The 13,987-nt window shown below is 43.1% G+C and overlaps 1 protein-coding gene across 2 annotated transcripts in view; it reads right to left on the bottom strand.

Moving 5' to 3' along the window:
* Positions 1 to 13,987, bottom strand: part of LDLRAD4 (low density lipoprotein receptor class A domain containing 4) — a 283,536-nt gene that overhangs the window by 16,339 nt on the left and 253,210 nt on the right. The window lies entirely within an intron of this gene.

Genomic DNA, 13,987 nt, shown 5'->3' with positions numbered 1-13,987 from the left:
ACTCCCTGGATGTTCCTCCTATTCCAGCTTCACAAGCGTGGCCAAGCCCTCCTTCCGTTCCTAGTGTCTTCGCCGGATTACTGTATCATAGCCAAAACACCAGGTAAGACCTGCTTGTCTACATGAGCAGGAAAAGAGCTCACCCTCTGGTCTGCATTTACCCAGGTCTTGGGGCTGCATAAGGCAGAGGAGCCAGGCTGCAGAGGAGCCTCATCACACGTCACAGCCACAGCAGTCGAAGCCTCCAGACACACTATGGGGCTGACAATGAACCCGCTGCTCCCTACACCTTTCTGGCCTGCAGACCCCACGGACCAGTCTCAAAGGGGTGGCCATGAGGAATATCATGAGGGGAGACAAGGGGTGGCCATGAGGTGTCAAGGGCAGTTGTGAGGGGAGATCATGACGGGAGAGGAGGGGCGGCCATGAGGGAGGATCGCGATGGAAAAGAAGGGGCAGCCATAAGGGGAGATCATGAGAGGAAAGAAGGCCATGAGGAGAGATCATGAGGGGAGAGAAGGGGCAGCCATGAGGAAAGATTGTGAGGGGAAATAAGGGGTAGCCATGAGGGGAAATCATGAGGGGAGAGGAAGAGCAGCCATGAGGGAAGATCTTGAAGGAAGAGGAGGTGCGGCCATGAGGAGACATCATGAGGGGGCAGCAAGGGTAGCCATGGGATGTGAGGGGTGGCCATGAGGGGTGAGGCGCAGTCATAAGGGGAGATAATGAGGGAAGAGCAGGGGTGTGAGGTGCGGCCATGGGGGGTTAGGGGTGGCAGCGATACAGTATGGGCCACTGTGGGGGGCAGATGAGGGGTGGCTGTGAGTGGAGATAATGAGGGACAGTCATAAGGGTATGTCTTGAGGGTAGATCAGTTTGCCCTTAGTGACATGGTGTAGAGGTGATCTTGGCAGTCCTGAGGTTATGGTTGGACTTGATGATCTTAAAGATCCTTTTCAACCTATTTGATTCTAAGATTCTGTGACAAAGTCAAGGAGTAAAAGCCAAGAGGAGAAAGGCTGAGAGGAGTGGACCTGCTTGCAGTCACCCATCAAACTAGCACTAGGAAGAGCCAGGCTGGTTAAAATACTAGGAGACACATCCTGATATATATATCCACTGCACACAGCCTATTGTTTGGTTACACGCTATCCCCATGGTATGGATTTATTAAACCTCTGTTGACGTTTAGCTCGATACCGCAAGGTCTAAGGCCCCAGTCCAAACAGTACAGTCAGGCTAGGGCACAGTGAATGTAGTCTGTAAATAAATATCCTTTGAGAGTTCCTAGAAGAGCAAAATGAGTTCAAATTATATGTCAATGGAATGTTTTTGTGCAAGTGGACTAGTAACTGACTACAGCACCATTACCACGAGAAGGAAATAATTCAGTACAGATAGCAGATGTGAAGCACCTTCAAAACTATGATCTTACGACACCTGGACTTCTTGGAAAACAACTAATCCAACAGATTGGCCTTTTAAACATGGCTATTGTATAGGCATGACCCACTCTGTGTGTATAGAGGCATTGCTGAAGCTGGTTATCTTCCTGCTGCAAATTCTTTGTTGTCAAGGACTGAAGTGTAAACAAAGTTTCTGAGCCAAAGGTTGACTCACATATATCATTCCCAAACCTTAAAATGAGAAGTTGGTTTCAGATAAGTATAGTTTAAATACTATAAGCAGAAAACAAAACAAAATTCATGTATCAGTATTAATACTGCTCCTTTACTTTGGTCTCCTACAATTGAAGCCTGGATGTTTACAGTGTTTCCAGTTCCTGAAGAGCATTAACCTACAGCATAAAATAATTGTTTTGACGAGACTGAGGATTTGGCACACAGACTGATACATCACGTGCTTCACTCCCTGTCTAGCCCACTTTTCCCCTACCCATCAAAATTTGTTTAATATTATTGTACCAGTGGAGGCACAATGACTGCAAAATGGTTACAGACTATTGAATCCACAAGTGATGCACCTCACAGGCATCCTCACAAACATCCTCAGAACTGTATTTGGCTCATTACCTATTTATTATGAATTTATCATGAAGTTTTTACTGTGAATCAAGCCCTTTAGGGGCTGAACAACTATGCGGCAAGTGCCAGATAGCCATAAAAGCTGCTCAGTCAACAGGGAAGGGGGACTGACTTCCTTCTAAAATTCCCCTCGCAGCAGCAGGTTCCACCATGACCTCTGAGCAGGTTGGCTGCTCTGGAGACAGGGTTGAAGCTCCCTAAGCAGGCTTTGGCACACTGAGTCGTAATACTTCTCTACAAGCCATTACAAGCCTAGTGTATCAATGATAAAGCTAAGCGCTAACTGAACTTGGTAACCTTTAGGTGAAATTTTATAAAGGATGTGTTTACTGAGCTGTCTCCTCAGTCTTGACTTGGAAAATAAAAACTCTTTCTGGAACCTGCAAGAACAAAAACCTTGATTCTTTGTTTTACTAATAGTAAAGATGTTAATCTCTTAAGTGTAAGAAAACACAGTCATGCTTTGATGACCAAAACTGGACAGATGCTGCTTTCTCAATATGAGTTCTTCATTTCCGCTACTTAATCCTTTTTTTCTTTGCTTCTCTAAAGACATTACTGACGATGGGTAGGCTCTTGGCCAGTCCTTACTATGAAGAGGAAGAGAAAAACCACAGTCTTGAAACTGCAAAGTAATGGGGTGTTTCCTCCTGCCTGCAGTCAGCCCCTTGGGGTCATTTGCGTGGGGAACCTGGACAGCACGGGGTGTGCCCCAGGAAGGTTCCCCCTTCCTGCACTGTTGATAACTATGCACGTAATTTCAGTCCAGAAAACCATCTGAGATGGGCACAAATCTACAACCATTAACAGATGGGAGCACTGTGGAAAGATTAGCGACACAACCCAAAAGAAGCAAGTTTGGTGGAGGGATTTAACACAGAGGAGGACAGCGTTTCAGTTAACTCCCTGTTAAAGCTGTTCTTCACTCTTCATTACCAGAAAAGATTGTGAAATTGACTTATATCTCTTTTTTTTTCTTTTCTCTTTAATCACCGTTTGGAACCTTCCACTAAAAAGCTCCCTCCAAATCTTGTTTCCTAGGAAAAGCAAAGCAGTCTTTCAAGTGAATAGTTAGTTGCACAGCCTGCATGGTCCATGTGCTAGCCATGTGTGCAATGGTTTGTTTCCCTGTGCTGGAAGGAAGGGTTCAATCTGGGACACTGAATTGTAACACGCTATTTTAAAAGTAATCACCGTTTCAGACCTGACTAGCCCTAGCTCTCTTTACACTGGTGAGTGAGAAAATCTACTCATGAATTATCCCCACTGCAGTTCTATTAGTCCTCAGATGCCAGCTCGACACAGGCAATTTACAGTCGTCTCCTCCAGCAGGGTTAAATGGTACAGTGAGCATAATACGCTGGCCCTGTTTACCTGGAGATTACATTACTGGTAACTTCTATGCTCCCCTGCCACTGCTGAAAAACAGGTACAGAATTTCCTAGTGCTGATGCATAAGGAATAAGAAACTCCATGCAGGGAAAGGGAGCTGTAAATCTGAGGGTGATAATCAGCCCAGGCTACTCAGACCATGAAAATGTCCCCAAACGGATGAAGCAACTGGGTGGCTGAGAACTAGAATTTCACGCAGGTACCGATTACGCTGAACACTGTTATACGGTGGCCTCCACTTATTCTAATAATTGATTAATTCAATCCTCCATTTAGTTCTATTAGAAACTCGTGAACAAAATCAGCTGCACTAAAAACACTGCAACCCCTTCTGTCATTTTGATCATATTCTGTAGCTTTTGGCTTATTCTGAGCTCAAATCTAATCAGTGGTTATAAAAATGAGCCATTTAACTAAGAGAAAAGGCAAGAAAGTATCATAATGATTTGAGGTTTTTTATTATTTCTTTGTCACTCGGGGTTCTCCAAGCAGTAATTTCCATTAGTACCTGGTACTGGACTCTCCGTGGTTGCAGCATGATTACCCTACCTAAGATCCCTGTGGTTTCCAGGTAATTCCCAGCAAGCACAGGAATGAGTCATACCTCATTATTAATTTTTTTTTTTTATCCCATTCAGACAGGAGCTAGAAGAGATGCACTAAGGACCACATTAAAAAGCTGAGAGATTACATTATGCATTAACCTATCATAGGAACAGATGAAAGTTAAATGAGAGACAGAATTAGCATGGGTGCTAGAATCTATGCATATGCAAGAATCCACCTCCAACAAAAAACTGAAAGCCCTGTTGTAGAAATATAGGTTGCTAAATAAGCTATTAGTGGTATTTTATACACAAAAAGGAACATTCTTCCACTAAGGAAAACTCTGGAGTTGCAGAGAGTCTCCTGCCAGGTGGATTATTTACTCCATAAATCTCAATTGCCAACAAACTCCTTGGCAGCCAAGAAAAGAAAACAATGGGCACTTGACTGCCGATTAACAGACTATCAAGATACTTTAGTGCTTTCTGACTAAGTTTTGTGGAAGGCCTTAAAAAAGCTGGACAGTGCAGAAGCCTTTCAAGATCACAAAAAACCCCAGCAAGCCTGGTCTAAAAAAGAAACCTAAGGGCAAGAAACAGAACAGAGATGAGAAGGGAAAGCAGAACCAGGATTACAATAAGGTACTAAAAATACAAGTACAATGTGAAGAGCTGTATTTTATTTTTGACGTTAATATAATCAGCTAGTTTAGAGATATGAAACTCTGCCTTACTGATGGTGCTGCCTGGTGAAAGGAAAGGATGAAGAGGGGAACCTGGGAAAAGTATCCAAAGAGATAGGGGAGAGAAAGGGAATCCACATAATGCAAAAATCTGAGGTCAGCTCTGACAGAAAAGTAATGCTTTTAAAGAACTACAATGCCAATATAAGCTAGCATTAACATTTATAAGTGAGTAGGGGAAATACGTAGATACTGAAAAATGGATTTACAAGCAAAACAAAGGAATTTTCTTTGTTTTCTTTTACCCTACAGTTTTCTTATCATTTATCTTTCAGCATTTACACACATGCTGTCTGGATGTGTAATCATAAGGGAAATTAACCCTGGATAACCCCATGCTGCAGCACTATTAAAGAAATTGCTCTAGAGAAAACAACTCTAGGAATAAAATGGGGGATGTTCATCGGAAATCAAGTAAGTCATAGACACAATAGGTCTGAAGCATGGGAAAATCTCTTTATGAGAACATGCCATTAAACATTACAATCAAGCATAAAATTGCTCTGCCACCGTATTTTGTTTTATTTGCATTGTTAAATTTCTTCTCCTAACAATAATGGATAGTTTATAGCACTAATGATTTATACAAAAGGAGCAGTGTAAATGCATTCTGAATGGGTGGTTTCTTTCTTAAGAATTGTAGACTCAGTTTCCTTCAGCTAGATCACAAATCAGTGACTCACACAAATTTCACATCTGCCTCAGGATACAGTGGTGCAGTCTCTAACGAGGTTTCGTGACAGATTAAGTTCCTATGGTGCAAGAGAGGTGTAAAAACTTACGCTAATTTTAAAAAGCACACTACATTTCCACAAACTGCCATGGTGCAAAAACTATAGACGTGTTGCCATTAACAACTGTTATGACTGAATCCTGTATGGCCATTTTACTAAGTTCATTACTTCTAGCTTTGACAGCCCCACTTAAAATACAACACATTGATTATATACAATTCATGAATGTCCATACACACAAACACAGATTTTCCCCAATAACTCAATGTAATTGATCTGGAGAAGGGAGCCATGGTTTAAGAGTATTTAAATTGGTCTGCAGAGCACATTCATCTCACTTGTGCACCGCCAAAGGAGATGGGGACTGGTATTTTTGACATGCAAAATTATTTGGATTTACTACAGTTTATAACTCACTCTATGATATAACAACAGCATTCTATTCCCAATAAAAATTCTAAAACTCTTAAGTCAGGCTCCTTCAAATAGAAGTCAGAAGAGTGGCATAAAACAACACTTTGGAACACACTTTGATCACATCTTTCCAGTGTTTCTTTGACCTTTACATCAAAAGGAAGGTATTTGTCAACTCTCTTGATTCCAGCAGCTGAAGCATTAAGAAACACACTTCATTTACAGTAAAACCTTGAAACTGATAACATGGGGAGTAAGAATCAGAATCTAGTCAAGACTTCATAGGCCAGCAAGAAACAGAGTAACTGCAGATGTATGTACTCAGCTTACGGGTAAGCATCAGGAAGTTTCTAATGCAATTCCTTTCTGACCAATGGCCTAGGTGGGTGTGGAGACAACAATCCTCACATAGGATATGTGAGGAGGAGATGGAAGAGAAAGTCCACAGAGAATGTCGGTAGTTGGATGCTTCCTGCAGTCTTTCCATAACCACTTACCGGAGCCAGTTTTAACAGATCAACCATAGGCATTCCTCAGTAAGCAGCAGTGTTTCTGCTGCTTCCTTCAGACTGGCAGAGGAGTAAGACTTCCCAAAAATATATACTTTAGAAAAGAGGGAATTAGGCAAACGAGCTCAGCGCTCAATGGGAATTGGATACCTCACTGCTGCTGCTTGTGAAAAGCAGACCTCTGAGTAAACCACCAGCAAAATGACAACCACGCTGCAGAAGCCACCAGGCTATTTTTACCGAAGCAGAATATGTTATCTTTTCATTTTTATAAAGGCAATAAAAATTCATAAGATTCATGCTCTGCATTTAAAGAGAAAAGCTTGGTAATACAGCATTCATACCACGTGGTTTTTAACATTACCATGAATGGTCTACATTCTTCAGTCTTTTGACATGTTCACAGGGATGGTGTTTACACTGACTCGTTCATAGTACATCATATCACATTTTAATGATTCAGTTCAGCTCTGACAAAACGAAACATCTGCCATAATTTTGTCTTTCGTGAACTTTATCACAATTAAAAATCTGACGTTTCACCAGCCTGTGTGCCAACCGAGAAGCACGCCAAGTTCAGCTATTCCTGATACATACAAATGCGTGCAGCGACAGCTAGTACCAACAGCACCAAGCCATCATTGACTTGTCAGATCCCACCACAAAAGAGAAAAAAGATCACAGTTTGTGGGCAATAATTTCATAATTTTGATCTGGTTTCCATATGACAGAGTGCAAGAGAGAGAAAGCGGGGGGGGAAGTGGGGAAGGAAAAAAACGAACGCTTCACAGCTCCGTGTGATGACAACATAAGATTTCTATGTCTTGCCCTATTGCAGCCAGAAAAATATTAAAGCAGCATGTCAAAACTGGCATAGCTTCTAAAAAACGATTTCCAAACATCACTTGATGGACAGCACCCTAGCAACTTGATATGAAGCTTAAATCCGCAGCTATTTTACATAAAATTAGGCCAGTCCCACCCAGTGCAATGACAGTATTCTTGTTTTCAGCTGAATTAATGGTATCTACAAACTCAAGCCACTTCTGAGACGCTGCACATATGACAAGAATGCAGCCTGACCATTTAATACAAAGACCACCAACCTCTTGGACCCTGCTAAGGCCAGGGTAACTGTAGTACCTCTATGCAGCTCCCATGACAGTCATTTCAGGGTGGAAGACAAGAACCAGAAACAAAACTAGCAGCATAATGATACATGCTTCATATGGGGAGCAGCAGGATCCCACTGCTCAGTGGGCTTTGATGCTACTGAGCCCAGGAAGCTGGGAGGGATGGATGTTTCTGAACAGACTCCAGGTCAGAGCCTGGGTCTCCATGAGAGCTGAAATGTGTTTTCTAGCACTGCTCCTCCATTTTTTTTTTTCCCTGTACTACCAGCATACTACTGGATCAGACAAGGTACAATTAAACTTCAAGAGTCTCACAGGAGGACTTCAGGGACTGAGAAAGAAAATTAAGACTGATCCTGCATACAAAACATACAAGACTGCCCCAAATGCATGGCCTAGGAGATGTTTAAGGAGATGCATGGTCTGCTAGATACAAGATCAGACTGAGATTCAGCTTTTCTCCCCAGCTCTATCACAACCGTGCTGGTGATCTAGAAGCCCCTTCAGCTCTCCCTGCCTGTCCCACCTCTCCTCTCTCAGTACCCCAGCAGCACCTATGCAATGCTTCCACAGGGCACATCCTTACTCACTTAAGTCTTCACGCACTGGCCTGATAAGCCATTTTTTAAGATGGCATGTAAGCACCTAAATCACAAAGGTGCATTTTCAAAATCTGTGGCAAACAGATGGGTGCCCTTTCTTAATGAGCAAAAGGCTGTCCCCGAGTGGCTGCAATGGCATTTTCCTATGTATGACAGCAAACCCCAAAATTCGTTTGAAATCTCAGCAGACACATAGGGAACTGGCAGCTAATGTCTCTTACAGTTGGTTGGTTGGTATTTTTGGACAGGAGGTTGCATTTCATTCTACGTTGCCACTCTGCGACTGTACATCCAACACTGTACTGACTCACCAATGGCATTTTTATGTAGCCTATTAAAGAGATTACACTCTGTTTGGGTGGGGTGAGACTTTCTGGGTAGATCTGGCTGGAGAGGAAGTTTTGAGTGTAAGATAGTAGTTCTCAGGGTTACAGAGAAACCATGTTCTCCCATATGTGCATGCACACGGAGAGCAGAAAAAGTACGTCCACTCCCTCTTGCTCCTCCGTGTCACCTCATTGGGGTGGCAAAACTACTGATGCTTCCAATTTGGCATGGTCACTATTTTTAATAAAACCAATGGTTTTCATTAGGGTTAAGGTAAAGGGTTAAAACCAAGTTGTTAGTCAGCCTCCAGGGAAAGGGCCATGCTTTCTGCCCAGCCTAGGAAGGGACAGGCAGAGCACACCTTCCAGACTGCCTCTAGGCAAGTGCAATAGACACAGCCTTCGGGAGAAGCAAAGGTCAGAGATCTTTCCATCATCACTTTCAGCCTAAGATCAAGGGTCTCTGCTACACCTCTGATCTGTTGAGTTTTAAGCCAAAGCTGCAGAAAATCATCCTGAGCTGGGCAAGCGCTTTGCAATGTCCATCTGCAATCCCCTGCCACCAAACCTGCTTCATGCATTTGTGCAACAATTCCAGAAACAGCCTTGACTGCTCACCCATTAACTGTAGGACATGAGTCAGGTTTGCAATGCTGGCAGACAGGCTATTTTTATCACACTTGGGATGTGCTGTCACAAGGGTAAATCCCAGTTGCAGATTTACCAAAAGCGCTAAGGAGATTTGTCTGGGGTTTCAGGACACCCTGCATCCTGATCTGCATAGCAGCTCAGACCAGGATTTTTGCCATTCAGAAGTCCCAGACAAACAGCTCGTGGGAGCGTGCAGCTTGCCAGCGCGGTGCATATTCAGTGAGCGTGCCAGGTCTGGGATGTGTCTGACACTGGCGGCACGTGCTGCCCACCTGCACGTAGAAGGTACCTCAGCCTCCCACACACACTGTGCACCAGACTCCATCGAACACCTACGTGCACACATGCACCTCCTCTCCCATCTACAGTGCCTGGGCACAACCCAGACCACAAGGACCATGCATATAAACTCCCTGTGGCATATGGCAAAGACCTGGCCACCCTGCCCCTGCCACTGGGCAGGGCAGTATATACTCCCTGCACATCCCACACCACTCCTATTTCTATAGTCTCAACCAAGTGCAGCCAAAACTTGCATTTACTTCCCTCACAAAGTTTACTGTCTACAGCAAGAGCTTCCTGGCCCACCTCTGTTCTCAGGGATCTGATCTCCTGGCTGCTGTAGATGTAGAAAAGGATCTCATGGGTGAAATCTCAGTTAACCCACCACTGATGGCTCATGGATGAAGTTTGATAACTGTTGCCATACAATTCTAAGGATTGCAAAGCGGAGTTTCTGCTGATACCTGCCGTATTTCCTGCCTTGGAAGCTGCATGTCACCGTATCAGCACAGTTTTGCTAAATTAATTAGAAAAGGCACACCCTTTCCAGGGCTCATCCTGTTTTTTTTAGCCACAACAAGTAACTTTACCTTGCTGTCATATCTGGTTTCTGTTTTACACACAGAAGACAGGAAGAAGGGAATTACTCAAGCCGAGGTCTTGCATATAAGAAACACAAATCTGTCATACAACCCAAACTGGCTCTCAGCTTGAATCTATCCCTTTTTGGGCAGACAGCTTAGACATTTTGAATTTAAAAGGACTCTGGCATTTTTCCTGCATGCCCTCTCAGATTTCTAGCTCTGAAAGCTCAGACTAAATCTTTTTGTTCACTGTAGGTGTTTTCCTCAAAGCCCGCTTAAAACTGAACACCTCCAAACACTTCCAGGAAGGTGTTTTTTTGGTTTTGTTTTGTTTTAACTTTTAGAAGTAAGAGCTGTGATTCCTAGTATTAAAGCATAAAATGTTGAGGGTCTGCTTTTCTGCCTAAAAAAGTTGCTTTTTTTTTTTAGCACAGCATGAACTTCTGTCACATAAAGAGCTGAGTCCCAGTTTCCATACTGTTTGTATTTTATCTTTTCTGCTGTATTTCTTCAGTTAATACTTTACAATTCTGCCTGAAACAGAAGTAGTTTTAGTTTCTCTATTGCTTACATATTTTGTCATTTCTAACATGAAAGTACTGTAACCCGTTTGTTTTCTCAGTGCATCTTTCAGCATCACTTGTAGTTCACAGTGCAGATGTCTAATGCAGATCAAGGCGGGTGCTGCAGTATATTCTGTTCCAAAAGATATCCCCACCTCTTCATTTGTTTTGCAACATGGCTATCAAAGCATTAAATAAATAACATAATAGTTAGCATATATCCATTGTTTTACATATTCTGAATGGTTTATAGATGTTACTTAATTTCTTCGCATGCTGCTCCTGTGAAATAGAAGAGGTGACACTTTTTATGAACTGCAGCTACAAAGTAAGGCAGCAGCTGAACTAAATAATGAGATTGACAGCCCTTTCTCAATTTCTGAGGTGAGAATAAATCCCATTTATAAGGAGAAACAGCAAAAAAAAAAAAAAAAGCAGACCACCCCCTGCAAACAAATGAAATGTAGGCTGAACTTCAATCACAGCTTTTTCTCTGCAAGCCTCTAGCCCAAATCTGAAGCTTGAGTTCTCTCCCTTAAAACTCACACCCACAGGCACAGCTCACTGGTCAATGCAATCTTCAAAGTTTCACATCTTGAACTATTTATTTTCAGGAACAAAGCCTGGAAAAGGTCCAAAAACCCCATGTGGGTTGGCAGCAGCTCAGGATGCTGTCTAGGTGTGTCTGGCTTAACCAACTAACAACTCTTTCTACTTCCTCCATTCAGGGCACACTTGTGTTTCACCATACTGCAGTAAACCACTCATTGACTTCTGTTCCTTCATTTCTAAAAAAGGCTACCAGTTTCTCTCACTGGATCCCCAGCTTTATGGGCTGTCAGACACTTTGGGTTTTAGCTGGTGTTTGAGAATTCAACAGTGAATGTACAGTTTAGGATTTACGGCTGGGAAGGCAATCTCCCAAAATATCTGGATGAATGCAATGCAGAAATATGCCACATTATAACAGTGAGTATTCTTTCTCAAAATGGAAGTGTTAAATTTCAAGCACAGCTCTATGCCTGAGATGAGCCAAAAAACTTCTGAAATGACTAACAGACCTTGCTCAGTACCCCATGGACAAAGCAGCCCCCTCCTTCCCAATCCCTTTCCCCCTCCATATAGCCCAAGCACATAAAGACTTGCTTCTCAGATATGCTTTTAAGCCCAACTCCCCTAATATTGATGCCAAGACAGTGTTTCCCATCTGCTACCTTCCAACTGTCAAATCCTGAGATGGGTCCTTCTGAAGGTTATTAAACTCACAGAATCATTTAGGTTGGAAAAGACCTTTAAAATCTTCTGAGTCTGAGCTTAAACTGTTTTTTTAATGTGCAGAAACACAGAGTGAAATAAACACTAATATTAACCTGTTCAAACAGCAAGAAATCCCCCCCCCTTCTTCCTCTCCTTTGTGCTTAAAGCCACAGAAATTAAATCCATGAGGGCATTTATAGAAAACATCTTACTTAGGAAAGAAAACAAAGGTGACTGTCACAGTTATTTGTCACTGCTGGTAGATAAATTTGCGGGGCTTACAATGTTTACCCTGGAGTATGGCTGAAAGATCCATTTGTGCTGCATTAGAAACCCGCCTCAATGACAAACTTCAGCTCCCCACTCTAGCAAAGCTGATGTATTGACTAGACAGGTAGATATTAGGTGCTCCGACTGTCTGGATGCTATGGAAATCATGCTGCACGCATCTGACCGTTGTCAGTGGCAGAAGACAAGCACCAGCCTCATTCTTATTCTAGCCAGGAAAAAGGCCTCGTCTGCATTAGCCTTTTTACTGAAAAGCTGCCATATTTGTCAGTTCAGACGCATGTAAGATAAGCTCCTTCCCCGTTATCTAGTATTTCACCAGGCAGTGGAAAGGAAGGATAAGCAGAACCTAATAGTGTATGCGGGCAGGAGATCTTGAATGCTGTCAAGCTCAGCACAAGGCCTGGATGCCCTAGACAAGGGGAAGTTTACGGCAGAAGTTAATCACTTCATTTTGAAGAAAAATTCACAGGGATTTGGAGAAATGGTTACGACTTATCCTGGCTATGCAGCAAGCAAGGAGACAAATTTAAAACCCTTAGTACAGCATTATACTCAGTGCCTCTCCCACCCTAAAATGTCTGTACTGCTTGGCTAAAATTGCAGTCCAGTCAAAGGGGATTAAAGAAGGCAGCTGTAAAACCACTGCCTTCCCTAAGCAGCTGGAGGAAACAGAAGGACAGGCAGGGAGAAGCAAAATGGAAAACCAGATTCTGCCTTCTTGAAATGTCCTGGGCTGATCAGTCACTTGCATGGCAGTTAGCAGAGAAACCTAAAGTACCACTGTAGCCTGTCTTACTTGCATTCCTCCCCAGTAACACTCCCCAAATGTCATAATGTGCTAGCAACCTGGCAAACAGATCAGAAAGGCTCTCGCTCAGTCATGGGGCTCCCAAGTGAGCATGTATCTAACAGGCTTTTATGCTGCATAATGTGGATACAACAGTGCTAAGTGAATTCTGAATAAAATTAAGATAGCCTGTTTCAGAGCTCACAGAGTAAGTCTGATTTAACAGCATGTCTGCTCAACAGATACACCATCTTAAACAGTAATGACTATACGGTCAAAGTACTGCATTTTAATGCACTGATATAAGAATCAAACTGTATTTGCACAAAAGTGCAGCCATAAGTATAAGCTTCCAACATTGTTCAGACCCAACCAGAACAACCAAGCTATGCCCAAATGTGTGGGTCTTCTTTGCTTTTTTTGTTTGGTTGGTTTTGGCTTTCTTTTCCATCTGGCAAAACTGGACTTTTTGGGCATCACTGTTAGTAGGTGCCCCACCAAAATGTAAGCAACAGCCTCTGAGGGAAGGGTTACAACACACACATGGGATGTGGTATCCAGCATCCTTTTGCTGCCTGTTCCTGATCCACTGCCCACATTTTAAACCACCGTATAAAGTGACAGGGTGAATTGTGTCATGTGCATGGACTCCTAACATCAGCTCTGTACTTAATACCTCATCTGGTCACCAATAATAATTTTGACCCTCCCTGCAGTCAACAACACTTTGTCCGTCAATAGCAACAGTCCCAGGATAGCTGCTGTCAGCACTGCCCCACCACACATGCCCACACATGATGGCAGCTCTGCAATGTCACTTGCCTGTTCCCATCGTGTGACAATGGGGAGTACTGAAAGTCGTAAGAAACCTGTTCCCAGGGAGTCAAGTGCCCATTGGCATCAGCACTTGCTGTCCTCATGGAGCAGGCCACCTGGGTGAAAACTCATGTTGCATGTGAGCCTCCAAGGGAAACAAAGTATAGCCTGCTTCTAATTTTAGGCCTGGCAGCCTTAAGGATGTTCTGGGCCATCTTTATCTTTGGCTTTTCCAATTCCTCTTCCATTAAAGTCATACCCTCAAAAGCAGTTGTGCTGCCTCTTGCCTGATGTCTCTTCCCCTCCCACGTGA

Source organism: Pezoporus occidentalis, unplaced genomic scaffold (assembly GCF_034315485.1).
Source record: "Pezoporus occidentalis ecotype Australia unplaced genomic scaffold, CSIRO_AGI_Poc_V1 ctg4, whole genome shotgun sequence".
Lineage (NCBI taxonomy): Eukaryota > Metazoa > Chordata > Aves > Psittaciformes > Psittacidae > Pezoporus > Pezoporus occidentalis.
The sequence above is the reverse complement of the archived record's forward strand: the minus strand, read 5'-3'. Positions and strand labels throughout refer to the sequence as shown.